At 46.2% G+C, this 13,000-nt stretch overlaps 1 non-coding gene across 1 annotated transcript; it reads left to right on the forward strand.

The window, feature by feature from the left end:
- The first annotated feature begins 630 nt into the window (after window positions 1–630).
- LOC138365474 (5S ribosomal RNA) lies at window positions 631–749 on the forward strand. The gene has a single exon (XR_011228829.1). It is a non-coding gene; the product is annotated as a 5S ribosomal RNA (ribosomal RNA).
- Window positions 750–13,000: the final 12,251 nt, after the last annotated feature.

A 13,000-nucleotide genomic window follows, 5' to 3' on the forward strand; every position in this document is an offset into this window, starting at 1 on the left:
TCGGGTGAGCAACCTGGACGCGAGGTTTCCTGGTGGTGGCCACCACAGCAGCAGCAGCCGCAGCCTTCTTGGTAGGCTTTGCTTCTACCATGATGATGATGAGATAACCAAGGTGATGAGAGACGCTCAGACAGTCACGGGGGAATGATGCTGCCGCCGCTTGAGCCGAACCTATTTATGTGCCGGCACGGTACAGAAGCTGCAACCTGGCAACTCGTCCACCAATCACGACGGTTGGTTTTACGGCTCCGAAACCTGGATCCCATATCTTCTCTAAAATAGAAGCATTTGTTCATGTTCTTTGTAAAAGTATCATAAAGCAGGACAGATGAGACAAATATCATAAAAACTGAAGAGCAGATGAGCACACACATGTATGTATTACAAAAGAAAATCCACAAATTCATTAGAAATTGGCAGGGTAGGCTGAGGAAGTAGGTAGATGTAAAATGTCTGTAAATGGCGAAAGAACATAAACCCAAGACTGAATAAACGATGTTAAATATCCATGCCAAGGAGACAAAAATATGTTAGGATACAATTACCATTAAGACACCACAAGAAGGTCCGTATCCTGCCGTGATGACTAAAAAGAGTTGGTTATTAGCCACAATGTGTAGGCAGTCTCATGCCAACGGCCATACCACGTTGAGAACACCGCTTCTCGTCCGATCAGCGAAGTTAAGCAACGTTGGGTTTGGTTAGTACTTGGATGGGTGACCGCCTGGGAACACCAAATGCTGTTGGCAATAATGTTTTTTGTTTTGTTTTGTTTTGTTTCGTTTGTTTTTGTTTGAATGGCTGGCTGGCTGGCTCCACGGGAAATTCACGGAGTTGTGTGGAATAAGGCCTGGTAAAATGAATTAATATGTATGTCATGTTTAAAACAAACTCGCTTAATATAGTGTGTGAGGCTTTATACAAAAACAAACAACCAAAACAAAACATGTTGTATATATATATATATATATATATATATATATATATATATATATATATATATATATATATATATATATATATATATATATATATATATATATATATATATATATATATATATATATATAGCTTAATCCGGGTTTGAACTCGCAACTCCAAGAATACGCATCACTTATATACACTTTACCACTGGACCACTGCAGGACACTTGATGCTGAGGTATCAATTTAATGACGTAAATGCCATTTCCACAAATAAATGATAATTTAAAAGTATTTGTATGTACAAATCTTTTCTGTTTAAAAGGCTACAATATAAGTTACTGATATAATTTGTGTTAATGTTTCTATACCCACAGGAAGGCATGTTTTTGCTTATATGTAAGGGGTACGGAGAAGGAATCCACAGACCATCATTCCCCTTCCCCCCCCCCTCCCACCTACTACCACCACCACCACCACCACCACCACCACCACTACTCACCACCAATCACCACCAATCACCACCAATCACCACCACCACCAATCACCACCAATCACCACCACCACACCTAACCGAAAACCCCCTAACACATCAACCCTCCCCCCAATCAACAGGCGAAATAATAACCCTCAAATGCCTGCCTGCCTGCCTGCCAGCCAGCCAATACTAACGGTCTTCTCAGAAAGAAAATCTCTTTGTATCTGTATTACTTGATGAAATGTATGATTCTAATAATGAAAATAAATTGTTATGTCGGTTGTATGAGCATAATGACCAATATGCACATGATATGAATGAATTAAATAGTGTAGTTTTAAGTAATTAGGTTGTAGACACATTAAGCGGATATGATATTTGACGCGTCCAGAACTGGTGATTTTTGGTTTAGTTTTAAATGCACCACCACCACCACCATTGCTTCCCCAGAGCCTAATTAAGGACCGGTAAAAGGAGTCAATATGTATGTCATCTATAAAACCAAAGAATGAATAAAAACACACACACACACACCTACATAATAGTACTAGGAAGATTGTATGGCATAAAAAGAAAAAAAAGTACTCCCATTGGGTCGTTTGAACTCGCGACTTCCAAAACACCAGCCACACACCTTACCACCCAGCCACCATAGAGTTGGTATAATTGTGCAACTTTAGTTATAAAACTAAAGTTCTTATTGTCTCAAATCTTATTGTCTGTTCTATGAAAAGGCATGATGTAAATTATGTATTTTTTGAATGATTGAATTGTAGGCACATTAAGCGGATTCGATATTTGATATATCCAGAAAAGGTGATTTCTGTTCAGTTTTAAAATGCATCACCGTTAACGCTAAAGGACTGGTAAAACGACTCGATGTTTGTCATTTTTAAAATAAACACTAAAACTAGGCCCTTAACATATATAATGTTTGAATATAAATTGAATGCATATAAATACAAAGTGGGAGTGGCTGGCTGGCTGGCTGCCTGCCTGCCTGGCTGGCTGGCTGGCTGGCTGGCTGGCTGGCTGGCTGGCTGGCTGGCTGGCTGACTGCCTGCCTGCCTGCCTGCCTGCCTGCCTGCCTGCCTGGCTGGCTGGCTGGCTGGCCGCCCGCCCGCCCGCCCGCCTGCTTGCCTTGCCTTGCCTTGCCTTGCCTTGCCTTGCCTGTCCTGTCCTGTTATTGCCTTGCCTTGCCTTGCCTTGCCTTGCCTTGCCTTGCCTTGCCTTGCCCTGCCCTGCCTTGGCTGCAGCTGGCTGGCTGGCCGTAAATCAACTCTTAACAACACCACACCACACCATCACTCATCACCCATCACCCACCACCGGCCCCAGTCTCCCAGCCTCTCTTATATACCCGAGCAGGCCCTTTAAATTATTTGAATTGTTGCACTTCGGCCAATGGCACGATCGCTGCTGCTCAAACATATTCTGGTTCACAAGTATTATAATATATTATATTATATTATATATATATATATATATATATATATATATATATATATATATATATATATATATATATATATATATATATATATATATTCATGAAACACATTAAAACCTTGATCATTTATTCATTCATTACGTCTAGTGAAGAATTGCTTTTGTTCATTTGTATGATTAAAAATTGATAGAATATGAATTCCTCGCTTAAAGTAAAATATAAAATATATATTGGATTTATATGATTGGTTAATATTCCAAGTGATGCTGAATATCCCCTATAATTTTGTTTTGTTTGTTTGTTTGTTATGTACACATTCCAAATGAAATCAATATAAATGTTATTATTAATGTTTGAAAGTTGATTGTCTACTTGAATCTCTCTATTAAAGTGTGTGTGGCTCCGGATGGAGCCTGGTTATGGTATTTGTCGTGGTGGGTGGCAGAAGTGCTTACTTCTTCTCTGTCTTCTTTGGCAAAAGAACTGCCTGAATGTTTGGAAGAACACCTCCCTGTGCAATGGTTACGCCAGACAGAAGTTTGTTGAGTTCTTCGTCGTTGCGGATGGCCAACTGCAAGTGACGTGGGATGATACGGGTCTTCTTGTTGTCACGTGCGGCGTTACCGGCGAGCTCCAGAACTTCGGCAGCGAGGTATTCCATGACGGCTGCCAGGTAGACAGGAGCGCCAGCACCGACGCGTTCGGCGTAGTTGCCTTTACGCAGCAGACGGTGAATTCTGCCCACGGGGAACTGAAGTCCGGCCCTGCTGGAGCGAGACTTTGACTTGCCCTTCACTTTGCCTCCCTTGCCGCGTCCTGACATTGCTGCTGCTGTTGTGGGTTTGTGGTGTTTTATGCCGGCTTTGCTTTGCTTTGATGTCCATAGGGAATGGAAAGGATGGGGGAGGTAGAGGGATGGGGAGATGAAATTCAGGAAGAGGATGCGGGTGTAGAGAGAGAGGAGGTTTGAAAGTTCGGTGGCCTGTCCACCATGGGTTGACATTTTTGTATGTGTTGTTTGTTTGCGTGTGTGTTATGTTGGGTTGTCAGTACATTGGCTGGGGGGGCTAGTGTTTGTGACCTTGTTGGTGTCCTAAAGCACTAGAGCCGATGGAGTTGGCTGAAGGAGGCTAATCTTAGAAACATCAGGGTAGTTACACTTCTGACGCCACGACAAATGGTTTTTTGGTTTTATATTTTTTTGTAGGTGTTTTATTTATATATATATTTTTTTTTTTTTTTTTTTTTTTTTTTTTTTTTTTTTTTTTTTTTTTTTTTTTTTTTTTTTTTTTTTTTTTTTATATTTATTTATTTATTTATTATTATTTTTTTTTTTTTTTTTTTTTTTTTTTTTTATTTATTATTTATATATTTTTTTTTTCTTTCTTTCTTTATTCTTCATTTGGTGTAGATTGGGTCCGGGATGGGCCACTCATCTGGATCGTCTGGCAGACCGCTTAGTATCTGAGGGCTTGGGAAGGCCTCATCATGGATATGTCTGATCACTTTTTGTTGGAGAGTGATTCTTCTGGTTCTGTGTGGTGGTTCGTGGATCTCGTAGTCGCTGGTGGTGTTTTCTGCTACGAAGGGATCTTCTGGGTCTGGGACATACATGTTCTTCATACGGTACAGCTGTCTTCTGGCCAGGTAGCTGAGCCTAATGTTCATTGGCTTCATGTTGAGCGTCTCATGGATCAGGTCGGTTCTCACCCTGTCACTCAGAGTCAGGCCCTCTGCAAAGCGAAGTGCTTTGTTTTGTACTCGTTGAATCTTCAACATGTTGGATTTGTTGGTGAGGTTCAGGGGAACGTATGGGTATTCCAAGCTAGGCCTTATGATCATTCTGTACAGGTGGAGCTTGATGTGGGATGGGGCTTGGTTGAAACGGAAGAGCCTCGCCAGTGAGCCCCGGGCCATCGCTGTCTTCTGGGATACGTACTGGGAGGAGTTGAGAAGCCTGTTGAAGTTGTAACCGAGCACTGTGTTGGAGTTTGAGATGGCTATGGGTTCACCCCTGATTCTTATTCCCCCCTCATTTTCAATTGAGAAGGCCATACAGCCGACAGTGCTTAATTGAATCTTTTCTGGGTTAGTGGTGATCCTCCATTTCCTTTCCCAGTTAGCAGTCCTTGCTAGTTCTACGTTTGCCTTACGGGTTGCAGTTGCATGTTTGGCCGCTTGGCTGCTAGGGTTAGATGTTATTACGTGCGTTACGTCGTCCGCAAATTGCACGATAATGGTGTCCCTATACTCTGGTTGGGGCAGGTCATTTACAAAGATGTTGAAGAGAACCGGGCTCAAGCATGATCCTTGGGGGACTCCAGCTGTTGGGGTGAAGGCTGCGGCCTCGTTTGCCTTGAAGCTGGGGGTAACTTGCCTATTCTTAAGGAAATTACTGATCAGCCTGAGGAGGGTCCAGTTTTGCGCTGGTAAGTCTGCTAGTTTGTACACCAGACCATCGTGCCACAGGCTGTCGAAGGCCTTGTGCACGTCCCTCGTCGCAATCAAGGCTACCTGTTTTTGCTTGCGAATTGAGCTTAAGGCGTCGTAGATGATGTTAATTGCGTGCTGGGTTGATCTATGTGCTCGAAAGCCAAACTGCTTTTCTGTGAAGAGGTTGTTGTACTCCATGTAGTAGTTAAGGCGGTTTGACATGATTTTTTCAAAGCACTTGCCTATTGAGTCTAAGAGTGAGATTGGTCGGTAGTTGCCAGGTTGGTGGGGGTCTTTCTTGGGTTTGGGAATGAATATCATCTTGGCTGACTTGAATGCTACAGGAATGTGACCCGATGCCAGCATAGCGTTGAATAGGTTGAGTATGGATTGCATAAGATTGCCTGGTAGAAGTTTGATCTGCAGCGCTTTGATCCCTGATGGTCCTGGGGCCTTATCTCTGGTGTTTTTGATGACTCCTCTCATCTCTAGCATAGTTATGGGTCTTGTTAAAGGGTGGTCGTCTTCTAGGGTTGTCAGGTCAATCAGAGGGGTGCTGTTAAGGGAGGCGGCATTTTCTGTTGTCCATTGGTTGACACGTTCAAAGTGAGTGTTGTTGAAGGCTCTGCTGTTTGAAGCTGTGAGTGTCTTTTTCCAAACTGCGCCCATGAGGTCAGCCTGATCCTGCGGGTCTTCTATTTTTTCTTGTTGCTCCTCTTCATCTTCGTCAAGGAATGTGTGTACAAGGTGGGTGAGGCTTGGGTTAACCGATCCCAGGAGCTGTCTGATCTTGCGCCAGAAAGTTCCCGGCTCCCTTTTGTACTGGTTGGCCTGTCTCACTAGGGTTCTCCAAATGTGGCTCTTGTGGGTCAGCGTAAGGTCTATGGTTTCCCTTCTGAGTGTTTGTAGGGTCAACGCTGGTGGCTGGCCTGTTTGGTAGTGGCTTTGGCAGGCTCGCTGGTACACATTCATCTTGCCTCTGATTTCTCGGGTTGGCTTATATTGGTGGTAAGTCCTAGTGGTGGATATTTCACAAGTGGCCTCGGTTGCAAGCTGGATCCGGTTGTGGATGGTGTTTACTGCTTGGTCGATTGTTTGGGTTGGGAGGTTGTCGAACTCAAGGATGGGGTCGCCAGCAAGGAAGGTGTCATAGTCACGGGCACGTATGGTTTCCAATCTGGGCCTGGATGGTGCCACATATCTGAAGGGGGTTGCTTGGAGGGATGTGACCACAGGGATGTGATCCGACCCCACGTTCTTGCCTGGGGTTACTCTGCAGTGGAACAGGTCACAATCTCTGTTGGTCAGCACTATGTCAGGGGTGCCCCTATGGTTGCCCGCAAAGAACGTCTTAAAGTGGGGGCCTTGGAAGGAGAGGTCCCGGTTTTGCATTAGATTGAAGAGCTGCCTGCCCTTGAGGTCTGGCCTGTCAGGAGCGTTGAATAAGGCCTGATGGTGGGCATTCAGGTCTCCAGCGATGATAGTGGGGAGGTTCCTGTCGAGCAGCTTGTTCAGAGGGATGGAGGGGAGGTAGGCCAGTCTAGGTGGTAGATATGCGGTGCAGACAATGAGGGGGCCGTGTGAAGTGGTGAGTTCTATTGCAAGGAAGTTGTCGTCTTCTATGAGGATGGGGCGGTAGGAGAGCCCTCTTCTTATTAGTATTGCCACCCCACTGTACCTACCCCTGTTGACTTCCCTGGTGGAATATCCCCAGATGGAGATGTGCTGGTCTTGTCTGGCCGCTGTTTCATTGAGTAAGACAACATCTGGGTTAAGTCTGGCTACCTCCAGAGAGAGTAGGTATCTGTTGTTGAAGTAATGTCTGATGTTCACCTGAAGGATTGTGATCCCCATTATTGACTATGAGACGGAAGTGATTGTTTGGTTGTAGTGCCAATGTTATTACATTCGGTTTGGTCGCTTCTGTTTGGGGAGGAGGGGGGTAAAGCTGTTGAGTCAGGTATCTTGTTCCTGGTTCCGGTCGGGGATTGGTTGGGGTTGGGGTTTCCCATACGTTGCTGTGCCATTGGGGGGTCTTCGGTGTCACTGCTGTTCATGATGTCGACATCCGTGGTGCTAGAGTCGCTCTCTGGTGAAGAGTTGTGGGGGTTGCTTGCCCTTGCTCCGTCCACAGGGGATGGGGTTCGGCTGTAGGTGTTGGTCCTAGGCCTCTTGGTACAGCGTTGTGTGGAATATATTGTTGTGGGGCTGCGGTGTTTGAAGCGAAATTTCCTAGTGCCCCGGATGGGGTTCCGTATGGCAAGGGAGTTTGTGAGAGCTTGGAGGGCGATCTGATGTGGGAGTGTTCCAGGAAGGGTGGACATAGGTGTTTCCCAGAATGTCGGGGTGGAGGGGCCGGGGTTGTTCAGGGAGTTTGGAGTCTCCTGGGCGTTGGTAGAGGCCTGGGGGCGAGGAGTACTAGGGTTGGGGTTGTTGGGTTGTGCTTGGGCCTGGCCGGCGGTTGTTGTGATGTTAGGAGTCAAGTAGGCAAGCGAGTCCTCGGACATATGGACAGGGGGTAGGCCATTGTCTTTCCTAAGTGAGTTCCAGAAACCTAGGAGCTTCACTGGGTTGTCTGGAAATTGGATTTGAGCAAATGTTAGGAGTTCGGCCCCTAAGCTGGGCTTGGGATCGGGGTTTGGTGCAAGAGAGTTAGGTGTTGGGGCCTGTTGTGTTTGATTCTGGGTTTGCTCTGGTATAACCGTGGGGTTATGGGGGTGTTGGGTGCTTTGGTGGCCCACTTGGGCCACCGACTGGGCCTGTTGTTGGTTAGGGATGCCCCAGGCATTTACTGGAGGAGGAGGGGCAGGGATGGTAATAGCTGCCTGTTGGCGGGCTGCTGTCTCTGTTTCATGCAATTGCTTGATTGCCTCTTGCCTGCGGGGACAAAGATGCGAGATTGCAATGTGTGGACCATTGCATAGAGCACATTTGGGTGTTGGGTTTGTGCATTCCCTGTAGCTGTGTTCCCCTGTGCACCTGCTGCACTTGGGGGTTCCATTGTTACATGCATTGGAATAGTGGTCATACTGAAAGCATTTGAAGCATTGCTTGAGCTTGTAAAACCTCTGTGGGTGGATTTTGTCAGGTTCAGCCATGATGCCAAATGCAGAAAGGCCTTGTGTGCAGACTTGCGTTGCTTGCTCCGGTGAAGCCAGAGTAAGTTTCAGTACTTGGTTGTTGCGTTGGGTTGTGAATCTGTGGGCCTGAAGTATTTTGACATCCCTGTTTTTCCTCTCTATTTCTGCAATTATTTCATCATTTGAGTGGTCCATGATGATGTCATGGATCCTATGTACAAAGATGGTGCGCTGGGCTTGGAATTCGGCAGGGGGGTAGACAGTGATATTCTTCTCCCTTAGTTTGTTCATGGTGTCTGACGAAAGAAGGTCTGGGAGGTTTGCATTGGGTACCAACAAGATGGCTCCATTCGTTATTTTGTACACATTTTTGTAGGTAATCTGGGTGACCTCGTAGATCACCTCAAGTAGTTGGGCTGGGGTACGACCCCGGCCAGATTCGTCTGTGAATCTGACTTTGGTCGCCATAGCTTGGTGGGCCAGGCAGCCTAATCTAATCTATACTATGGTGGGTGCTGTGAAGTGTCCAGGTAGACTAAGTGGATGGTGGGTGTTAGTTAGGCCGAGGCCTCTAACTTCTAGTTGCTAGGCAACTAGAGCTACTAGACAAGGTGGTAATTGAACCTATCGATAGCCTAAGCCTGCTACAAGGCTGTTAGATGCCCGATCAAACCTTCGCAAGAATTTCAAGAACCCGGTTTTGGCTACCGCTCGGGAATGATCGTTTGGAATGGCGAAATACAAGAGGTAGAAACAGTTTAGAAAGACAGCCTTATTCACTCCTTAATTCTATGATTAGTAGGTTATGCATTGTGTATTGTGTGAGTGTGTGTGTGGTGTGTCTTGGTACAGGCAGGGAGAGAATGGGGAGGAGAGGGTGGGGAATGGGGGGGGAGGGGGTGTGGGATGAAGGATGAGGATGGGTAGTTATTTTATTAGGACATCATACTGCTGTAAGCGTCAGTAGAGCTAGGTTGAGACACAGTACAGGTGCCCCGGCGTGTCTTGACGCCGAGAGAGCTTGTAGTCGACTGGCAGTGAGTGTGGCTGGCTGCTACGCGGCCGGCCGGCTGTGATTCTTTATCTTTATCTTTATGCCGGCCCGCAGATCGAGCTTCGTGTTATATACCCCGCTCAGGATCAAGGGAGTCCGCCACTGACCAATCAGCGCGCTCCGCCACGCGACCCGCTCTGAGCTGAGTCGCGAGCGGGATATAAAAGGAAAGCTCGACTCGCGCAAAAGTTCATTATTGTATCGCAACGCCAGCCAGCACGAGCATCATCATGCCACCCAAGGCATCTGGAAAGGCTGCCAAGAAGGCCGGAAAGGCCCAGAAGGCCATTGCCAAGGGCGATAAGAAAAAGAAGCGCAGGAGGAAGGAGAGCTACAGCATCTACATCTACAAAGTGCTGAAGCAGGTCCACCCCGACACTGGTATCTCTTCCAAAGCCATGTCGATCATGAACTCGTTCGTGAACGACATCTTCGAGCGCATCGCCGCCGAGGCTTCTCGCCTGGCCCACTACAACAAGCGTTCCACCATTACCAGTCGGGAGATCCAGACGGCTGTAAGGCTCCTGTTGCCCGGAGAACTGGCCAAGCACGCCGTCTCTGAGGGCACTAAGGCCGTCACCAAGTACACCTCCTCCAAGTAAACGGCTTACTTACTGCCCTGTGGTGGTGGCTTGGCCTCAAACCAACAAACTCGGCTCCATTGGAGCCACACTTTAATTTCTAAAGAGATTGTGAGTGTTAGACACCAATACTATTATAACAAAAACCTCTGTCACTGAAAGCAAATAGCTATAAAATGAGAATATTTATGAAACTGTCTGTGTGTGTTTCTCTCTCTCAGTCTCTGTCTGTCTGTCTGTCTGTCTGTCTGTCTGTCTCTGTCTCTGTCTCTGCATGTCTCTCTCTCTCTCTCTCTCTCTCTCTCTCTCTCTCTCTCTCTCTCTCTCTCTCTCTCTCTCTCTCTCTCTCTCTCTCTCTCTCTCTCTCTCTCTCAACACACATATAAACACTCGGTATCTTTTTTCTAGAGATTAGAGATTCATTGTTATGTTCCACATTAGGATTACTATGCAGGCCACCCTCTTAAGGTTTGAAAATGTCAAGAAAACGGTTAATTTAAAATGTCATCTCCTAACTTAACAGATTAAGCCAGAGGACCAAAAACAGAATAAAACAGGACAGGACAGTATGTCACTTATACAAGCTGCTTTTATTTCTAGTACAGTATGACAATTTTTTTTTTTTTTTTTTTGGAGGGGGGGGGGGGGGGGAGGATCCTTGGCAGTGCATAAGAATGAAAAGCGACGGCGTTTTGTTTGTAAGAGGACAGGTTGTACTACAAATGACTTGATTTATTGATATCACGTGTACAGTGTATGTATGACACCTAAATTATTGTATTTATTTATTTATTTATTATATGTATAGATGAAGGTTAATTCATATGACTGATGCTAGGAATGTCTGAAATCTCCTTAGAAGGATATTTTGGCCCTGAGAAGGGCCGAGTTTGGTGTATACTAGGGTGGTCGTTTTAGCTTATGCACGCTCTCCACGGATACGGCGAGCAAGCTGAATGTCCTTTGGCATGATGGTGACACGCTTGGCGTGGATGGCACAGAGGTTAGTGTCCTCGAAGAGACCGACCAGGTAAGCCTCGGATGCCTCCTGTAAAGCCATGACGGCAGACGACTGGAAGCGAAGATCGGTCTTGAAGTCCTGGGCAATCTCGCGCACCAGACGCTGGAAGGGAAGTTTCCTGATGAGCAACTCTGTGCTCTTCTGGTAACGACGGATCTCACGCAGGGCGACCGTTCCGGGCCTGTAACGGTGAGGCTTCTTCACGCCCCCTGTGGCAGGAGCAGACTTGCGTGCTGCCTTGGTGGCCAGCTGCTTACGAGGAGCCTTGCCTCCCGTGGACTTGCGAGCAGTCTGCTTGGTGCGAGCCATGGTGAACAACTGTGGTTTGTGAATGGCCGGCGCCGAAAAATTTTTGCTTATATACGCCGTCTCGAGGCGCTTGCTCGAGCGCCATTGGCTGCTCGACTCGCCTACGTCACCCCGTTGCCCCTCCCCTCCTTCCTCTGGCTGCAGCCAACAGGCAGCTCACCTCAAACACTATTATCGCTGATTTTGCTCTATTTTTTGGATTTGTGCAAAAGTCATTTCACAGAGACGTGAAACAGACGAGTAGGCAACTGCAGTTTTGAAAGCGTTGTGAGAAAGCCGTGTTTCTGCTCGAGTACAAGCATAAAGTAAGGACAGGCAGGAGTTAGGAGTTGCCATGCTACAAGTACGTCCGCTTGACGGGATATAGTCTGGGGAAATCGTGCCTGCTCAGAACACTCTACATCCTATACATAAACGACATTCCTGACCCTGTTCATCACACTTCATTAACCATATGTTATGCTGATGATGTCTCTCACCTTGTCACCAGCAACACCATTGATACACTAACAAACAGAGCACAAACAGAACTTGATGTTGTCACTGAGTGGGAGTACAAATGGCGTATAAAAACCAACTCCAGCAAATCTAAAATCACCTACTTTTTCTGTAAAAGAACTATTCGCCCAATTCCTCTCAAACTCTATTCATACACTCAAAATCCTACTTATATCTCTGTATCTCCCTCCTCCACAGTCCTGGGACTCACATTTGATCGACAACTACTCTTTCACACACACATAACACAGAAACATGCAATAGCTCTTCAAGCCATGAAGAAACTATACAGACTTAGATTTGCAAAACCTGACACAAAAATGCACCTTTACAAAGCACTTATTAGACCTCTCCTAACATACGCTCCACTAGCTCTTTCTCTATCTGCACGCACTAACAAAATAAAACTTCAAAGAATACAGAATAGAGCACTAAGATGGGTACTCAACACCCGATGGCAAGAGTTAAATACCAGTCAAAGTCTCCATGAAAGTACTAACATTCCTGCCCTAAATACCTACTGGAAAACTCTATCAGACAAACAAATCGATAGACTACTCACTCATCATGAACAACACATTGATTTTCTCCTACACACTCTCAGACTACCACGAAACAATCATGACCTCTTCTCTACCATCCATGATCCTCTTCCTAACTCTGTATTTCGTTAAACTTTAGCTCTCAACACCCAGCATCCACTATCATTACATATTCAGCTCTCAACAACCAGCACAAACAATCCGTAAAAAAGTTCAGCCCTGACGCTCTTGAGCCAATCACTGTGATGTTGTGAGTTTGTGATGTCCCGATGTTGTCACTGAAAACACCCGACTGAGTCCCTGCCTCGAAAGCCGCAACCTAACGACACGCAGCTGGGTTCAGCCCTGGCACTTTTTCTCTTACAAATCTTCTTCCTCTCACCCCCCCTTATCTTCTTCTGTCCCCACTTCCAAACTCGCCCCTATGGGCATCTTCTCCTGTATTATTCTGATTCTGATTCCTGCTCAGAAAAGACGAATTGTTGTCACAGATCCGATTCCTTGCCTTCACTGCCTAGTCTGGTCATAACGATTTCAATGCCATGCAGCTGGGTCTAGCCCTGGCACTTTACCTCATACTAAAAACCCTTCCTCTCACCCCCACTAATTCTTCCCCTATCCCCACTTCCAC

Source organism: Procambarus clarkii, chromosome 16 (genome assembly GCF_040958095.1).
Source record: "Procambarus clarkii isolate CNS0578487 chromosome 16, FALCON_Pclarkii_2.0, whole genome shotgun sequence".
NCBI classification, from domain to species: Eukaryota; Metazoa; Arthropoda; class Malacostraca; order Decapoda; family Cambaridae; genus Procambarus; species Procambarus clarkii.